The sequence below is a fragment of the Perognathus longimembris genome, chromosome 1, assembly GCF_023159225.1.
Source record: "Perognathus longimembris pacificus isolate PPM17 chromosome 1, ASM2315922v1, whole genome shotgun sequence".
In the NCBI taxonomy this organism is placed as follows: Eukaryota; Metazoa; Chordata; class Mammalia; order Rodentia; family Heteromyidae; genus Perognathus; species Perognathus longimembris.
In genome coordinates, this window is record NC_063161.1 from 158,606,856 (window position 1) to 158,624,823 (window position 17,968).

The following is a 17,968-nucleotide window of genomic DNA, read 5'->3' on the forward strand; positions in this document are numbered from 1 at the left end:
GAGGTAGTTTCTGTCCTTTATAAAGATGTTGATCATCAATCCTGTGGTTTTTGAAATTTAAGATGATTAAGAAAGACTCAAGAGGAAAAAAACTAGAGGCAAAAACAGTCAGAGAGAATTAAGTGGGGTTTGTTAGGCCAAGCACTTATCATTTTTATGACCTTAGTTTGGAAAACTGTATTAATTCAGATGAGAGATTCTGGCTTCAAGTTAGCCAAAGGCATCAAAATAAATTTGTACCATGGCATCATGTGGCCTAGTATGGGAGCAAATTAGAACTAGAGCAAACTTTGGAGACAATATTAAGAAACAGTCACAAAACTAGATGGCGCTGGTGGCTCATGCCTGTGATCCTAGCTGCTCAGGAGGCTGAGATTTGAAGATAAAAGTTATCTCCACTTAACCACCAAAAAGCCATAAACGGGGCTTAAGTGGTTGTGCACCAGCCCTGAGTGAAAGTGTTTAGAGGACAGTGCCCAGGTCCTAAGTTCAAGCCCCAATACTGGCACAAGCCAAAGAAAAATCACAAAATGAACGAGCCTGAGCTTAAGAGAAAGTTGATGTAGGGGGTGAAGGGGCATGGTGGGGCATGGTGGGGCATGGCGGGAGGGGGGCTGGGTGCCGTGTGGCCACTGGGACGGAGTCCACACAGGCAGAGGGAGGGAGCCATTTTGCTCCACCAATACTGGGGTCTCCCAGAGCCTGAGATTCCAAACTGGACCAAGTAAATCCCATGTGTTGGTTTCTCCACTCCAGTGATGTAGAGAGAAATGAGGGACCTCCCGGTTTTCCTCCCAGTTTCCCTCCCGGCGCCACTAAGCCACTCCTGAGGTCAAACCACAACCACAGGCTAGAGAAACCAGGGCCCCAAACACCACATGCTTGCCCACGGGTGCAGTGGAGTCCACCAGCTGGCAAAAGAACAACTGAAGCTCACCTTCCTTCACCCCCAATAATCACCTCCCCTCGGTGGGGAGGTGAAACTTCACTCCTCCTTCCCATCTAAACACTGTGATAATAACGCTCCTTGGGCAGGTCTGAACACCGACCTGGAATCTAGTCTTGTGCCTTCTGCTGTCTCACCTGCAGTTCAGTGTCCGGTCAGGACCACCACAGATCAAAGAGACTCTTGATTATGATCCTGTTTTGTAACATCTCCTTTCACCTGAAGGAAGTTCTAGCAACATTTGGAAAACACTTCTGTTGCCCAGCTGGGCAGGGGCCAGGCTGAGGAACTGTATGGGGGCAGGTGGAGGAATGAACAAATGAGCCAAAGGATCCTCAGGTTGGCCTCTATCCCCTACTTGAACGAGGGTTTGAACTCGGGGCCTTGCATTAGCTTGGCCTGCTGGTTCATGACTGGCACTCTACCACTTGAGACACACCTCCAGTCCAGCTTTTTGCTGGTATTTTGGAGATGGAGTCTCACGGACTTTCCTGCCTGGGCTGGCTTTGAACCTCAGATCTCAGCCTCCTGAGTAGTAAGGATTACATGCGTGGGCCACTGTTTCCTGGTAGGTCAGCACGCTTCTCATCTTTCCAAGCAAGAACGTGAGGGTGGTGCCATTGTCACCTGCCCTCACCCAGGCTGCGCCGGACCCTGTCCCGGAGTTTCAGCCACATTCCCATTGCCCCTCCTGGTCCACTAAGTCCTGGAACTGGGCCTGTTTGTAGCAGATCCTTACAGAGCTGGGCCTCTCAGAGCGGCATACTATAATTATTGGACCTGCACTCAGGTCCAGCTCACCATGCGTGTCTCAGGTGCCATGTCTGAAACAGCATTTCATGAGCAAACACATCCTAAGTCCCAACAGCTTACTTATTTAACACTTCCAAAGGAAACAGTATGTCCTTGAAAGCCTAGCTTCCAGTGAGGATTGTATCTCGGGCAGCACGCTCTCCACATGATTCAAACATGAACTGCTCAGGCTGGGCAGAGGACAGGTTCCAGAGCTTGAACTCAGGGCTTCGCATTCCCCAGCTTGCTCAGTTGGCTCTCTACCACTTAGGCTATGCCTTAGCCCAGCTTTTTGCTGGTCATTTTGGAGCTAAGAGTCTCAGACTTTTCTGCCCTAGCTGGCTTCAAATCTTGATCCTTGCCTTGATCTTAGCCTTGTGAGCAGCCAGGATTACAGGTGTGAGCCACTGGCACCTATCTTCGAATAGCCTGTTTAGGGGATGCCTCAGGAATTCCCAGATCAGAAAACATGTCATTAGAGTCACTGCCCAGATGGGCTAGTGACTTACTTCCAGTCTATACCTTAGAGAGACAAGGAAAAACTAATCATCAAAAACAAACAAGCAAAGGAAATCTAATAATAAAAAAGAGCATGCCAGCAGTATGATGCTGCACACCTGTAATCCCAACATGCACAACATGTAGGAGGCTGCGGCAGGAGGATTACAGGTCCAGCACAGAAGGGCTCCCTGCATAACCAACATGATGTTTCCAAGGGCTACACAAACACTCAAGGCTGCGGGGATGTGTGCTGACTTCAATCAGACCATATCTGACCTCTCTGAACCTGACTTTTTCACATGTATCAATTGTATACAATTATGCCACTTATTTCATAGGGCAGTTAAAGATGTTCAGAAATGAAAGACATTGTTGGCACACAGCAAGCGCTCAATAGAACAGCACCTGTTGCTGTGTTCATTGCTATTGCCTGTATACTGCCAAGCCTTAGGTAGAACATGCTAAAAGAACAGGAATTCTCACAAGGGAGTCCCCTAGGTCCCATGAGATCCGCCCACTGCCGCGGTAAACGCCTCATTCCTTAGTCAATTAAGTTCCACTTACAAATGTGTACCATGGGAATTGTAGTTTGATTGTGGAAGGTGACATAAACCATGGAGGCAGTACTATGGCTACTGAAATCTGAGACACTTTAAGACCACCGTCCCCTTCCATCTAGAAACTACTAGATTTGGAAGAAATCTGGGCCAGAGTTCTGTAGGTGTTGCTCACTCCTTCAGGGCAGTTTTCAAGACCAAAATGGCCCAGAGGGAAAGGCGGCAGATGGCAGATCTTTGTGTGAACACACTCACGCCCCAGGACCAAAGTTGCAGAGCTCACAGGCCGTGCTGGGCTGAGGGTGAGCTTTGTGTACTTGCCTGAGGGGAGGAAAGTCTGATGCTGGTCACTTCCCTCCTGGAGGCACAGGCAACAATACGAGGAAGCGCTAAGCATGGTGGGAACTGGGAACGTCCCAAGTGGGGCTCCAGCGGGGGCCCACATGCGTACAAAGACCTGCAGACCGTGAAGCCGGTCTCTGCTACTTTTCTATCCCTGAGAGGCCTGGGGGAGACCACTAAGGGTAAAGACACTGGACAAGCAGTGTCATAGGAGCCCAGGGTCCTCCCCTGAGACCTCTGCGTCATATGGCAGTCTCAGAACGTCATCCCAGGGGGCCTCAGGGACTCACTGAGCAAAAGTCAATAGCTTAAGGAGCATCTGACACATACACACAGAATCTCGTCAGGGCCTCAGTCAGGGCCAGAGGCTCAGGGCAGTGGGGAGTACGGTGACCTAACCTAATCAGAAATCAGGGAAGAGGGAAGCTTAAAGAACAGGTAGGAGGTGAAGCAAAGGGGCCAAGAACACTAGGCAGTATGTGCAAAGGCCCTGTTTAGGTCCAAGGACAGGAAGGGGCAGGGCTGGTGGGTGGGGCCTTACAGCTTCCAGGGCTTGGTCTCCGTGGCCTGTGGGGGAGATAGGTCCTAAGGTGTATCCTAGCATCCAAGGCAGCACAATAAATGGGAAAACAGAGACAGAAATAAAGACATTCCCCAGGCAGCCAGAGGGTGTGCCACTGGCTCCTGGGTAGCCAGCTGCACTGTTTCAGCAGAGGAGTGGACAACCACCCTGAGCCCCAATTCTCACTGAGTGCTCAGGGTGGGTGCTAACAGGGCCACCTGCTCTCCAGTGCCACCCCACCCAGAGATGCCACTCCTCAGCAACCGTTCTCCCGTGGTTGACATCACTGAGCCTGCTCCAGAGAGAAAATCCACACTCCTTGCCTCAATTCCACCTGCAAGGTGAGGAAGGTACTACATGGGTGTGTGTGTGTGTGTGTGTGTGTGTACACACACACACTTTTTTTTTTTTGTTAGTCCTGGAGCTTGAACTCTGGACCTGGGCACTGTCCCTGAGCTCTTCAGCTCAAGGTGAGTGCTCTACCACTTGAACCACAGCGCCACTTCTGGTTTTGGGGTGGTTAACTGGAGATGAGAGTCTCAGACTTTTCTGCCTGGGCTGGCACTGAACCACAATCCTCAGATCTCAGTGTCCTGAGTAGCTAGGATTACAGGTGTGAGCCTCTGGTGCCTGGCTAGAAGGTGCTATTTTTAAAAAGTGAACAGAGGGGGCTGGGAATATGGCCTAGTGGTAGAGTGCTCGCCTCCTATACATGAAGCCCTGGGTTTGTTTCATCAGCACCACATACACAGAAAAAGCCAGAAGTGGTGCTGTGGCTTAAGTGGTAGAGTGCTAGCTTGAGCGAAAAGAAGCCAGGGACAGTGCTCATGCTCTAAGTCCAAGACCCTGGACTGGCAAAAAAAAAAAAAAGTAAATAGAAAGAGTAAATCTGTGCTCTGCCTTTTTCCTGGTATTGGAACACTCGGGGAAAGAGTCCAGATAGAAAGAGTCCACCAGGTAAGAAGTGCTAGCTGGTGGCCATTTTTCACCTTCATCAGTCCCCTGCCACTCAGCACTGCTGGACACATTGTCCCTGAGCCGGGTACTGCATGTGCTTCCACAGAGAGCCTCAGCTGTGTGCCAGCCCCACCGGGCACAGCAGCAGTTGGCAAGGGCTTTCCCTCAAAGGAGGAGGAGCAACACTGAAAAGCAGCAAGTAAGTGCTGCCTTGAATCAGAGCAGGAGGGCGAGGAGACAGACGGCCCGGGGTGGGCTGAGGGGGCAGAGCAGGGCCTGCACACAGAGGGACTCGAATCCAAGGACTGACTCGGGGCGAACTCACAAGCCATCTCTGGATCTATCTATCAAGAAGAAGCTGAGGCCAGGCACTGTGGCTCCGGCCTGTGATCCACTCAGGAGGCTGAGATCTGAGGATCCAGTCTATGAGACTCTTCCCTCCAATACCACTAAGAAGTTGGAAGTGGAGCTATGACTTAAGTGGTAGAGTGCTAGCCTTGAGTTAAAAAAAAAAGTCAGGGACAGTGCCCAGGCTCTGAGTTCAAGCTGTAGGACAGGCAAAAGAGGAGGGAGCGAGCAGAGAGAGGGAGAGAGAGACACAGAGAGACACAGAGAGATACCAGCTGAATTTAAAAGTGTGAGGGGCAATGAGCTTTCTGAGCTTTCCAGCCATGGGTGGAGCTAGCATTAGGAGCCAGGCTTCCGACCTGACCCCCACTCAGGCGGCCAGTAGCTCACTGGGAAAGGAAACGTCCATGTAGAGGGAACAGCAGCTAAGGGCACAGGCTCAGAGGCAGGACAGGTGGAGGAAAAGCCAGGACAAGCATGGGACATGCACGTGAGGCGGCTGGGAGTGACTCAAGGCCGAGGAACCTCGGGGACCACAAACCCGGCTTTGGACTTTATCCCAAATGTGAGTCACTGGACAAATCTGAGCACACTGGTTTCATCCAATTTACCCTCTGGCTGTGGAAGGACGAATGGACATTTGCGAGGCAAGAGTGGAAACTGAAGCAGCAGTGAGCAATGAACTGCAGAGTCCTAGAGAGACAGCAGCAGCCTCAAGGGAGAAGACATGAGGGTGACAGCCAGGATGGATATGTGGTGGACAGGACGCCGGCTTTAACATGGAGTCAGTGACCACCCCAGACCTCTGGCCCAGGCCACAGATCAGGACCGGGATGGGGCCCGCACAGAAGCACGCGCCTGTAATGTAATCCCAGCACTTAGGAGGTTGGGGCAGGAGGGTTGAGAGTTCCAGGACCGCCTGGGCTACCACAGCCAAGACTCAGTCTCAAAAGAAAACAAGCCTGTGACTGGGAGCCTAGGAGGCAGGAAAGAGGCCCCCAGACGCCCAGGCTGCCGGGATTGGGGCCTTCCCAGCCTCGTGAACGGTTCATGTTTTGTTTGGTTCCGCAGTGCGAGCAGGTCTGGTCAGGACTGTGAACAAGCCTAAACAAGATCGAAGCAGTATCCAGGTGGAGATGTTTAGCAGGCAGCTGGTCCACACGTCTGCAGCTGAGGGAGCAATGGGGCTGGAAATACAGTGGGAGCAACATGTATTTAGATGGAACAGACTGCCTAGGAAGACTTCAGCAGTTTCGGCCCCAGGATGTTCCACTCTGGAAAGTTCAGAAGACAGAGATGATCCCCCAAAAGAAGAGTGGAGAGGAAGCTACCTTTTTTTTTTTTTTTTGCTAGTACTAGGGCTTGAACTTAGGTCTTGGCTCGTTTCTGACAGCTGCACTCTACCACTTGAACCACACCTCTAATCTGGAGATGGAGGCTGGCTTCAAGTTGCAGTTCTCTAGGGCTCAGTATCCTGAGGTTACAGTTGTGAGGCATTGGCACGCTGTGAAACTTTTTTGTTTCGTGTGTGCGTGTGCGTGTGTGTGTGTGTGTGTATGCCAGTCCTGGGGCTTTAATTTAGGGCCTACATGATATCCCTGAGCTCTTTGGCTCAAGGCTGGCCTTCTACCACATGACCCACAGCTCCACTTGCAGCTGTTTTTGCTGGCTAACTGTAGGTTAAGAGTCTCATGAACTTTGCTGCCCAAGCTGGTTTCGAACCACAATACTTGCATCTAAGCTTCCTGAGCAGCTAGGATTGATGCATGAGCCACCAGCTCTGTGAAGCTTGTTTTATGGAGCATTTACACATTAAGAGAAATCAGAAGAATCTGTGAACATTTACCATAAGCTTTTTTTTTGGGGGGGGGGGGTTGAGAACTCTGGGATTTGAACTCAGAACCCCATATTTGCTAGGCAGGCATTCTACCACTGAGTCATTCCTGTAACCATTTTTTTTACACTTTTTTGGGTTGGGGGGAAGGAGCTGGTTGTGGGACTTGAACTCAGGGCTTGGGCACTCTACCTGGATACATGCCTAGAATTCTAGTATCCAGGTGAAGACAAGAAGATCAGTGAGTTCAAGGACAGCCTAGGTACATATCCTGTCTTAGGGGGGTGGAAAAATGTACCTATGTATTGTACGGCGTCAAACAATTTAGACTTCAGAATCTGTTTTCAAGTTCTAGATGCTTAGCTTTTAAATGTTTTGCTTATCATAATTACTAATACATCATCCTAATTAATTAGCTAATATCCCCAGGCACAATACACATTAAGTGTGAGACCCATCAAAGAGCTCTCTGCACAGCACTAAGCTGCTGGCCTTCTTCTTGTCAGGGCTAATTGGACAGTGCTGCTCTCTCTCTCTCCAGCAACTGGCAAACCAGCACTGGGAGCAGCATCCGCGCTCACTCCTACGCACACAGCAGAGTCAACTGCAGTCTCTACACCTTCCTTGTGTCACTGGGATAGGTTCTGCGCTGGCAGGGACTTTCACCCTACTCTCCCCAGCCAGCAGGACCTTCCACCAAGCCCTCAGGGCCTCAGGAGCCTTCTACTCCTGTCCCGTGATCACAGCAGAGGCACCTGATGCTTTCCCAACTTGAGTAAGTGGAAAACACAGAACCTCAGTGGAGCTTCGCAGCCCCTCCGCTCCTGTGGACAGTCTGGGCTTAACTGCACTGGAACAGCCATATTTCTGAAGCAGTGCTCGCTGCTCCCAGCTCTGCAGGGCCAATTGGAGCTCAGCAGTGACCAGTGAGCACATCTGTGTTCATCATCCTCCCCAGGAAACTGGTGCAGGGACGGGGGCAGGGCTGCGGGTGCCAGGAAAGCAGGTAGGGGTAGGAAGAGTGCTCATCACCCCACATAAGCAGGGACCCTCAGTGGTTTTGTTTTGGTGTTCAGACATCAAACCGTGGGGCCACAACATGGGCACAAGGATAGAAGCCAGACCCCCAACTCTATAATCAAAGGCTGAGCCTCAACCGGGTCAGATGGCACACACGCTTGTGATCCCGGCACCCTGGAGGCTGAGGGAGAAGACTGAGTTCAAGACTAGCCTTAACTATGTGTAACAAATGAAAAGACAGAGTCTGGCCTGGTGGGGGAGAGCTGGAATTGGACTACAGTGCAGCGTGCTAGAACAGAGCCCGGGGTTACAGGTAGATGTCTAAGGCGCAGAGCAGCTGCTCAGGAAATCAGGCAAAGAAAGGACCAGGCATCACACTGAACTTCCTTGCCTTTTTTTATTTTTTTAATGCCAGTACTGAGGCTTGAACTTGGAGCCTGGGCTCTGGCCCTTAGCTTTTTTTGCTGAAGGTTAATGCTCTATCACTTAAAATCACAGCTCTACTTCCAGCTTTTTGCTGGTTAATTAGAGATAAAAATTTCTGAAAATTTCTGTCCATTCTGACTTCCAACCAAAATCATCAGATCTTAGGTTCCTGAATAACTAGGATTACAGGCATGGGCATGAGCCACTGCTACCTGACTTTCTTTCTTTCTTTCTTTCTTTCTTTTTTTTTGCAGCACTGAAGACTGAACTCGGGGCCCGTGCTCTTCCACTGAGCTAAATACCGAATCCCTGGCTTTCTTCCTGGCTTTCTTGATTACCAAGGTGCACAGTGCCTGTTTCCTCACATTTTAACTTTGAATCAAGGTGTGTTGATTTTGCTGCAGTAGTTCCTGAGGAATGTAGTGAATCAATAATACATCTTACTTGTGTTGGTGTCAGTGAAATGCAGTCATTGGTTTTTACCCAGCTCCTCGGAGACAAGATAATGAAGCTCCTGGGCTAGTCTCAGGCGGCAACTTCAGCACAGAGGCAGGCGCTATGCCATCTAACAGGGCCTGCCAGGCTGGCAAATTTGGACGAAGTTTTGGCCTTACTTCTGTTTGAATCCTCCTCCTCCTTCTCCTCCCCCGAGGCAGCCTGGAATCCAGCCAAACAGTGCTGAGCGCCTGCCACCTGTGTCATCAAGCTGAGAGTAAGTGCTCATGGTGAGCTGGAGGTCACTCGGAAGCTCAGGCCTCGCTGTGCACGAGGCCCTATGCCACAAGGCCCACCAGGCACCAGGCGCCTCCCCACAGCCCGCCAGCCGCTTGTGCCATCAATGGGCTCCCGAGGGTACAGGACAGGATGTAGCCTGGCAGGGGCCCTGGCAATGTCTTCTGTGGGGGTCCTTGAAGGGGTCTGGCATGGCTGAAACGTCCAGGTAGAAGGTGACAAGATCTGCGCCCGGCAGTCCAGGCTCTGCCCTGGCTTACAGTAAGCTTCTTTCCCCACAGGTCCCTCAAAGCCAGGATGGGAGCCACAACACCCAGGGTGGATGATGCCCTACCAGGCACTTAGAAGTTATCCAGTCTTTTCCTCCCACTTCCCTGTGGAAAGCATTAACCAGTATACAATTGCCTAGCAATACAGCCACCATGTGCCATCTTAGGAAAAGAAAGTCTTGATATAAATCTACTGCATTAAGGTATTTCAGATTAAATAGTACGTTTGTGCTAATAAAAACAGAAAAATAGGGCTGGGCATATGGCCTAGTGGCAAGAGTGCTTGCCTCGTATACATGAAGCCCTGGGTTGGATTCCTTAGCACCATGTATATAGAAAAGGCCAGAATTGGCGCTGTGGCTCAAGTGGCAGAGTGCTAGCCTTGAGCAGAAAGAAGCCAGGGACAGTGCTCAGCCCTGAGTCCAACACCCAGGACTGGCAAAAACAAAAACCAGAAAAATAGCCAGGTATGGTGGTGCATACCTGCAATCCCAGCAGGTGGCTGAGGCAGGAGGGTCCTGAGTTCAGGGCAGCCCGGGCTACATATAGACCTTGTCTCAAAAAAATAAACAAATGAAAACCAAAACGAAATAAAAAATGTAGTATCCACAGTGATGTTTTTTTTAATTGCGTGGAAGGCTGAGGACATAGCCTGAGGAAAAGGCAAACAGACCAGGGTGGGTGGGAAATTCGAGTGGTCAAGCAAGGCAGGGCCGCTGGCGGTGACGAAACTCCGCGTCCCGATTGTGGTGGCGGCTCGACAAATCCATACATCAAAACACTCATGGCTTTCCCCTCAAAAGTCAATTTTACTATGTATAAATTTTAAAACGTTTTCCCTTAGAAGGGGAACTACCTGCTTTATCCACCCAAGCATTCCTGAGGCCTGGAGGAATCCCTGCCTTGGTACTAAATTTCTGAGTGCAGGGCTGACTGGGCTAGCAGGAACACCCAGCATCCTACCAGGCATGTGCATTAGCATGCCACCTAGCAGCAGGGATTTACAGCTGGCACAAACACGTGTGCCACAACCAGCACCCCATTGGCAGTGTCCCCTTGTCAGAAGCTCAGCAGACAAAAGATCTAGAGGAGCTCAGGAGCCCTGCGGGGGCCCTCTGTTTTAGAAGGGCGCAGAGGAGCCAGGGAGAAAGCCTGGCTTGCCCGTGGGCACCGTGACAGCCACAGAGCCTGACCAGTCTAGCCCTGGCCTGGCAGCTGCAATGACTCGCATGCTTCCCTGGTGACTCCCCGGCAGTGAGTGCTTTGGTCCTACCCAGAGGCCCAATGTAAGACGTCACTTCACAGCCTTTCTGATCTGTGATCATTGCAGGAGACGCTCTACGAAGAGAAGGAGTAAGGGCTGGCCAGGCAGAAGAACGTGCTTTTGATCTGTGCCTTTGGTTTTGTGATGAGCTCAGAGAATTAATATTTGTGAGGTGCTCTTCTTGACAAGCTGAGGCAGAAGCACAAATTAGTGTGGTTATGCTGATTAAGTCAAAAGGCCTACAGCTGCACTAACAGATCCACAGGAAGGACACACAAACACATGTGTGCACACATGTACGCGTGCAAGCACAGCCACCCAACCCCATGAGTTGACCCTGATGTGGTACTTCATATATCTTGGAAGTTACTGATCCACAAGGACCTTAAATGGCTTATAGTATATTAAAACTCACAAAACAAAGCAACACATTGTGATTATCTGAACAAAGATGGCTTAATTAATCCTGAATGTCAGCCCTGGACAAAGAAACTGAAGTGATGTCTCTTGGGATGAAGCAAAAAATCCCTCTGCTTCTGGATCAGGCTGCTGAGGGTCTATCCTAAACCCCTGGGCCTGCTTCCTTCCAGCCAGGCTCAGGAAATAAAGCCAGCAGGACTTTCCTCCACCTGCCCGTGGGCACTGGGACCACACATGTAGCAGAAAGGAAATACCACCTCCTTTTCCTAGGAGCCATCCCTCACGTGCTTGCTGCCCAACTGGGAAAATCTAGTCCTTGGAATTCCATGTTCTCCAAAGAAAAAGGGGAAGGGCCAAGTGTGTACAGTGCATGCCCATCATGTGTGAGGCCCTGGATTCCATCCCCAGAACAATGAGAGAGCTGCACAGACAGACAGACAGACAGAGGGAAAGAAAAGGAGGGAAGAAGGGAGGGAGGGAGACTAACACATCTCAACAACCAGAGACTTGCCTTCCTCTGGGGAGTACTGTGATCTGAATTGTATTTGTTATATTATCATTTAAAATGGAAATGGTTATTTTAGGTCTTAGGTAAGAGCAAAGCTACTGCTTATTGAACCGACTCTCACCCCCATTCTGGAGAGTGGAACCCAAGGCCTATCTCATGATAGGCAAGTACTCTACTACTGAATTATATCCCTGTCCTGCCCCCCTCCCCACCCCCATTTGTGTGTGCTTGCACACACGTACACGTGCCGGTCCTGGGACTTCATTCAACTCAGGGCTTGGGCACAGTCCCTGAGCTTTTTTGCTCAAGGCTAGATCTCTACTACCGCTTCAGCCACAGAGGGGTGTGGGGTGCATGTGTTACTAATCATAGGCAAGAGTCTCAATAGCAGGTCCTTCCCAGGTTGGCTTGTAACTTTGATCCTCAGATCTCAACCCTCTGAATAGCTGGGATTATAGGTGTAAACCACGGTACCTGCCCCTTTTTTGTTTGCAATACTCAAAGCTGGGAAGTTCAAGGTCAAAGGGAAGGCATGTGACCACAGTTTGCTGTCTTAGTTTGCTTCATTTTTGTACTAGGGTTTGAATTCAGCCCTCATGCTTGCTAGCCATGTTCCCAATCCTTTTATTTTTGAGATAGAGTCTTGAGCTACCTTTTGCCAGGGCTGACCTTGTACTCTTGTCTCTGCCTCCCAAGTAGCTATGGTTATAAGCACAAGCCACTATGCTCAGCTTTATTGAGCATGTCATCTGTGTCAAGACTCTGCCAGTATTTTCTGTGTGTAACATCTCATTCACTCCTCCCTCAACACCTGTTTTACTGGTAAGGAGCTGAAGCTTTGATAAGGTGAAGTGACTTTGCCCAAAGCCCCACGACCATAACATGGAAGAGCCAGACCTAAAACCCCAGCTCTAGGCCCTGAGCCTGGGCCCAGACATCACTTGGTGCCCTTATCACCCGCTGCCATGCAGGTAGGGAGTGAGGGGCCTTCAAGGGGCACTGACCCAGCTCACGGTGCAGACCAGGGGCCATGAGGAGGCTCTGCCCCTCTGGGGCAGAGGAGCATGGGAAAGCTGATACCATGACACAGGTGGAGGCACTGGCCCCTCACCTTTCAGCACCCTCGTAACCTGGGCCGGCTTGTGTGAGTGGTGACATGCCGCCATCTTAACTCTCCAGGGCCCCCTACTGCTGGGCCACCTGTGAAAAGTGGCTCCTCAGCAGACTTGCAGCAGTATTTCCAGCCATGGACCCCTTGGCTGCTTCTGTGCTGCATGGTTAACCTGCCAGTAGACATGGTTGTGAAGCCATGAAGAGGCTGGAAACCCCATGGGAGGCCCAGAGCCAGACCTGAGCCAGGGTAACAGAGGTTACCCCGCCAGGCCCCAAGACTGCCAGAGACAAGGCTTGGGGGAAGGGAAGCAAGGTCCTGCCACCACCAAACGAGGCAGTCACTTCCCCTCGGCCTGCCTCCCGGCCCTCAGCTGTCAAACAGGCCCATTTCCCTCTGTATGAGAATAGAATTAATGGAGCCATTCACACATCTACCAATAAAGCTCCTAGCACAGTGCCTGGCACACAGGCAGCCTTGGAAAACGCTAGCTGTCATCTTCTTCCTCTGGGAGAATGCTGCAGAGCTCCAGCCCCTCTTGATGAGAAGCAAAGAAACCAATGCTGCTGAGGATGGGTTTTATTCTGAAGATGAATAGTTAGTGCTACTGGAAACCATCAGCAAGGCAGCCCTTCATGTGCCTGGCCCCCCTTGGCTGGAGACGAGACTCATCAAGTTAAAAGAGAGGCACTAGAGGCTCAGAAAGATTCAGCAATCAGTCCAAGGTCACCTAGCAAGAAGCAAGCCTTTCTGAGCCCTCGGCACTCAGGACCGGAAGCATCGCCCTGTGATTAGGGGTCTTGTCACTGTGGCAACCACCTTATGGACAGAACAGTTCCTTAAAGCACAGGAGGCCTGGTTGACCCCATCACAAGAGCCAAGAGACCCACATCCTGGGCCCAGTGGAATCTTGAGCGTGTGGCAAACGCTTGTGTAGACTCTGGCCTGTGACCTACTCCAGCTCACAAAGAAAAAGCCTGTGACTCGGTTCCCTCCTCTGCAGAACAAGAATGGTAGGAACAAACAGTAGAATCTCTCTTAAACCACACAAGGAACATGCCCAGGACTGAGCCCGATCCTGGCACATGGTAGGAGCCTAAATGACTCTTAGCTGCTACTATTATTTTTACTTACTGAAAGGAGGGGCTGAGAGGAGCCAATTCTACAGCCCCCACACAATCATCTGTCTATTTCTTCACAATCATTCACTTAAAGGAGGACAGGCACATGTGATTATCCATAACCAGCAAATAAATCCAACCACTGTTCCCAACCAGGGGGTTTGTTTGTTTGCGCTCAATCAATTAAGTGTCTATCTGGAGCCAGCCCACTGGCCTTTAGCCCTCTCCCTCCCCCCACCCATTCCAAGTCTTCCCTTCTCCCAAATGTCGGCAGCCTCACACTCCTGCTCCGTGTGTGTGTGTGTGTGTGTGTGTGTGTGTGTGGTGTGTGTGTGCGCATGCACTCGTCCTGGGGCTTGGACTCAGGGCCAGGGCCCCGGCACTGCCTCTGAGCACTACACCACATGAGCTACAGTTCTACTTCTTGCTCTTTGCGGGTTAGAGATAAGATTCTCACAAATGTTCCTGCCTAGAGTGGCCTCAGCTTCCTGAGCAGCTGGGATTATAGGTAGGAGCGGCAGGCACCCAGCTTCTGCTCCATTCGTAACAAAGCAGTACGGCCTGGGAGCAACCTGCCAGGTGCACGTAAATGCCTGAAATCAGGCCCTTTATCCCTGGCCCAGGAAGCACCACACACAATTCAGTGCCTGCAGGCCCCACTGCCACGCTTTAAAAGCAGGACAGAGTTTCCTGATCACAAAACTTAATTTGCAGTGAAATGACTGTGGTTTTGACAGGGGAAAGCCAGGAAGGGGGGGGGCATATATCTTTTGGGGCCAGTGGGTAGGAAGGTTGTGCCACTTAGGGGCAGGAACAGAGGACACTGGTTCATACAATGTCATATGTCTCTCAAACCACAGCCCAAAAGCACAGGGAAAGAGGAACTGTGACCCCAGCCACGACTTCTAGTCCACTCAGACTAGTCTTTCCACTAAAGACAGCTCAGAGCAACTCCTGGGCCCCTTGAGAAAGCAGCCTCACCCCAGTACCTCTACTCCTCATGGAGACACCCAAGGGGCAGCAAGTTATTCCTAAATAAATCACAGACGCAACTGGCACTCGCTGTGAATGCAGGCGGGGCAGGGTTTGCATACACCTTGATTTTAAATGGAAGGCAAAATGCCAACTGCTCTATGTGGAAAGGCATTGCCTGAGGACTGCCCCTATGCAAACCAAGCAGCTGCTACAGGTGGCAGCTCACAGTGAGATGACTGGCAGGCCAGCCCACGCCCCATTTCTCCCTATCCTAGATACTTTAATATTTTGATACTTTGATATTTTTCAGTGTCAGGGAGAAAACTTAGGGTCTGCATATACCAAGCACAAACTCTATCTATCACTGAGCTCCACTCCTAGACCCCCCACTTTTTATTAGGACAGATCTTTGCTATATTGCCCAGGTTGGTCTCGAACTCCTGTGCTCAAGTGATCCTTCTGCCTCAACCTCCCCTCATAAAGCTAGGACCACAAAAACATGCTACCACATCAAGCTTGGAATTCGATCACAGCCTCACTGTTAATGTTCACAAATGTATATATACTTAACACAGAACCCCAGCTCACTGTATTACCCTTATCAAAATTACAAGTCCAGGGCTGGGGATATAGCCTAGCGGCAAGAGTGCCTGCCTCGGATACACGAGGCCCTAGGTTCGATTCCCCAGCACCACATATACAGAAAACGGCCAGAAGCGGCGCTGTGGCTCAAGTGGCAGAGTGCTAGCCTTGAGCGGGAAGAAGCCAGGGACAGTGCTCAGGCCCTGAGTCCAAGGCCCAGGACTGGAAAAAAAAAAAAATTACAAGTCCACTAATTTGCTAAGAAACAGTCCAACGAGTAGTTTAAAAAGGTATATTTCAAGAGTCAGTCAGGGTTGGAGTGCAGTTCAGTGTTAAAGCACTTGCCTACTATTTGGAAGACCTTTAGTGTGGAAAGAAAAGAAGAAAAGGGAAAAAAAAAGGAGAGGGGAGAAGAAAGGAGAGAAGGAAGAAAGGAAAGAAAGAAGGAAAGGATGGACAGAAGCGAAGGAGGGAGGAAGGGGATGAGGGAAAGAACAGACAGAATTAAAAATCAGAGACCTGGAATCAGAAACGCAAGTTCATTCTGTGATCATGTGAAGTCATTCACGCGTTCTTTTCATAAGCAGGTGCAGAGCCCCCAGCGCGGGGCCTGGTGGGCTTGGCAGTGGACAGGCACGCTCCTCCACAAGCAACCCGGCTATCCAAGGCCCTTTTAACTTGGACACAGGAAACCGGGGCTTGCCTTCTGGATGCGGCAAACGCTCTCATTCCACCCAAGTGTCGTTTCCTTGGAGCCTTTCCATAGGGCTTACTGTCCACTGGAGGAAGGGGAGCGGTGAGTGCTGGGTGCTGGAAGAGGCTCGCCTGGTGGAGGTTGGGGAGCCTGACCCAGGGCTTTCCCCCTGGGTCCCGTGGAGGGTCCCCGGAACTGCTTCAAGGGCCATGGCTGAGCAACGTGAACTGGTTTTAAGTGACTTCTCTACTAACTACTGTCTAAAAACTGCCTTTTTCCTCTGTGTGTGTGTGTGTGTGTGTGTGTGTGTGTGTGTGTGTGTGTGTGGTGCAGTGGTCAAACCTAGGACCTGGAGCACTGGCATATACTCTACCACTGAGTTATATCCTCAGCTTTCTCCAGGGGACCTTTTGCTTCACAGCAAATGGCGGGGGGTTGGGGAGGAGGGAAGGGGAGAGACAGGGACGACGGGACTGATTTCAGAGCCACTTTGTCCTGGTGCTGATGGAGAAAATGAGACCCGGAGAAGTGATGACAAGATCACTCAAGGTCGTAACGTCAGGCCTGATGATCTACAAAACACATGACAGAAATGAAGAGGGCAGGCCTACCAGATGACAGGCCCACTGGAATTCACAAACTGTGGGGCTTGTTCTTTTCCTCGCAAAGCGGCCTTCAGGGCAAGGTGGGTAGCAGGTCGGAGGCCACCCGGGCGTGGAGGCCACCAGGGCAGGGCGGGTGTGGCAGGTGGCCCCGCTGCCAGGCCTCTGCTCTTTCCATTGTGCCATCTTGTTATGGCAACAAGCAGCACATTCAGCTGGACTAAGGTAAGAGCAGCCTGGGGCTGGAGGCAATCCGCAGGCCAGGCTAATCTGGGAACTGACTTTTGTGCAAGCTCATACATGACTCATCTTTACAGGCCTCCTGTGGAGGCTCCTGACTGCTGCAAGGAATCCCATTCAAGCCGCCTCTGCCCACAGCTGCTCAGGAGACCAGCAAACATTTGGGGTTGCTGTGGCTGGTTTGTAAAAAAAAAAAACTCATCTGTGTTAGTGCTATTTCTTATCTACTTATAGTATCACTCATGTTGTTAGTGTTATAAATATCACACACAGTCTTTTAAAGGCCATGTTGGGTCTGCTTTGGTTTAACTGGTAGACTTTTCTCCCTAAGATCAGAAGAGACATGTAGAAACACGAACCAGAATTAGATAGAAGATGTCATGATCTCAGCAATGCTAGAGGCTCTAACACAGCCCTGCTGAGGGAGAAAGGCCCAGTTCCCGTTTCACTTCCCCTGGGTCTGCCATGTTGGGCGAGTCACAAAATTTCCCTGGGTCTTAGGTGCCCGCAGATGCAAAGGGCCATGTCTCTGGCTCTCCCCTGGGGAGACATCCCCAGGACAGAGTGAAAGAGGTGGTTTACTAAGTGCATTTGAAAACCACAAGAAGCTGCAGGCATGTTTAAGACTGGTGTGCCACCCTGGGCCACTGTGGGGGCAATTTCTGACTTGAAATAGAAAGACACCAATGAGAAGACCTCAGAGGATGCTGGGAGAGGAGTGAAGGAATGAGGTGCTGCTCTCAGACTGTGGCATCGTTACTGAAGACATTGTAACCACAGATGCCTAACTCTGGGAATTCGGAAGTGTAAACTTTGAGGATCAAAACAGTGATTGCCCATCTGTCTGAGGTCCTGGTAGGCCAGGAAAAAGTACAGTCCCCACAAGACACATAATAACAAAAGGCACTAGGCAATTGCTGTCTATTTCCACTGAGCGTGAAACAAAAGTATCTTCCAAGGTTTCAAAAGGGCAAGACACGTTTTAGAATGTGTGTGAGAGCCCACGTTCATCCGGTCTGCAGAGCTCCTCCCAGGTGAGCCTGCGGCCACTCTGTAGACTGGGACACTCTGCCAAGGTTGCAGGGAGCTAAACACTGGCAGGTCTGGGAAATGGTGAGGCCTCTAGACAGACTGTGGTTTTCTGGGATGGCAGTGAGGGAGGACA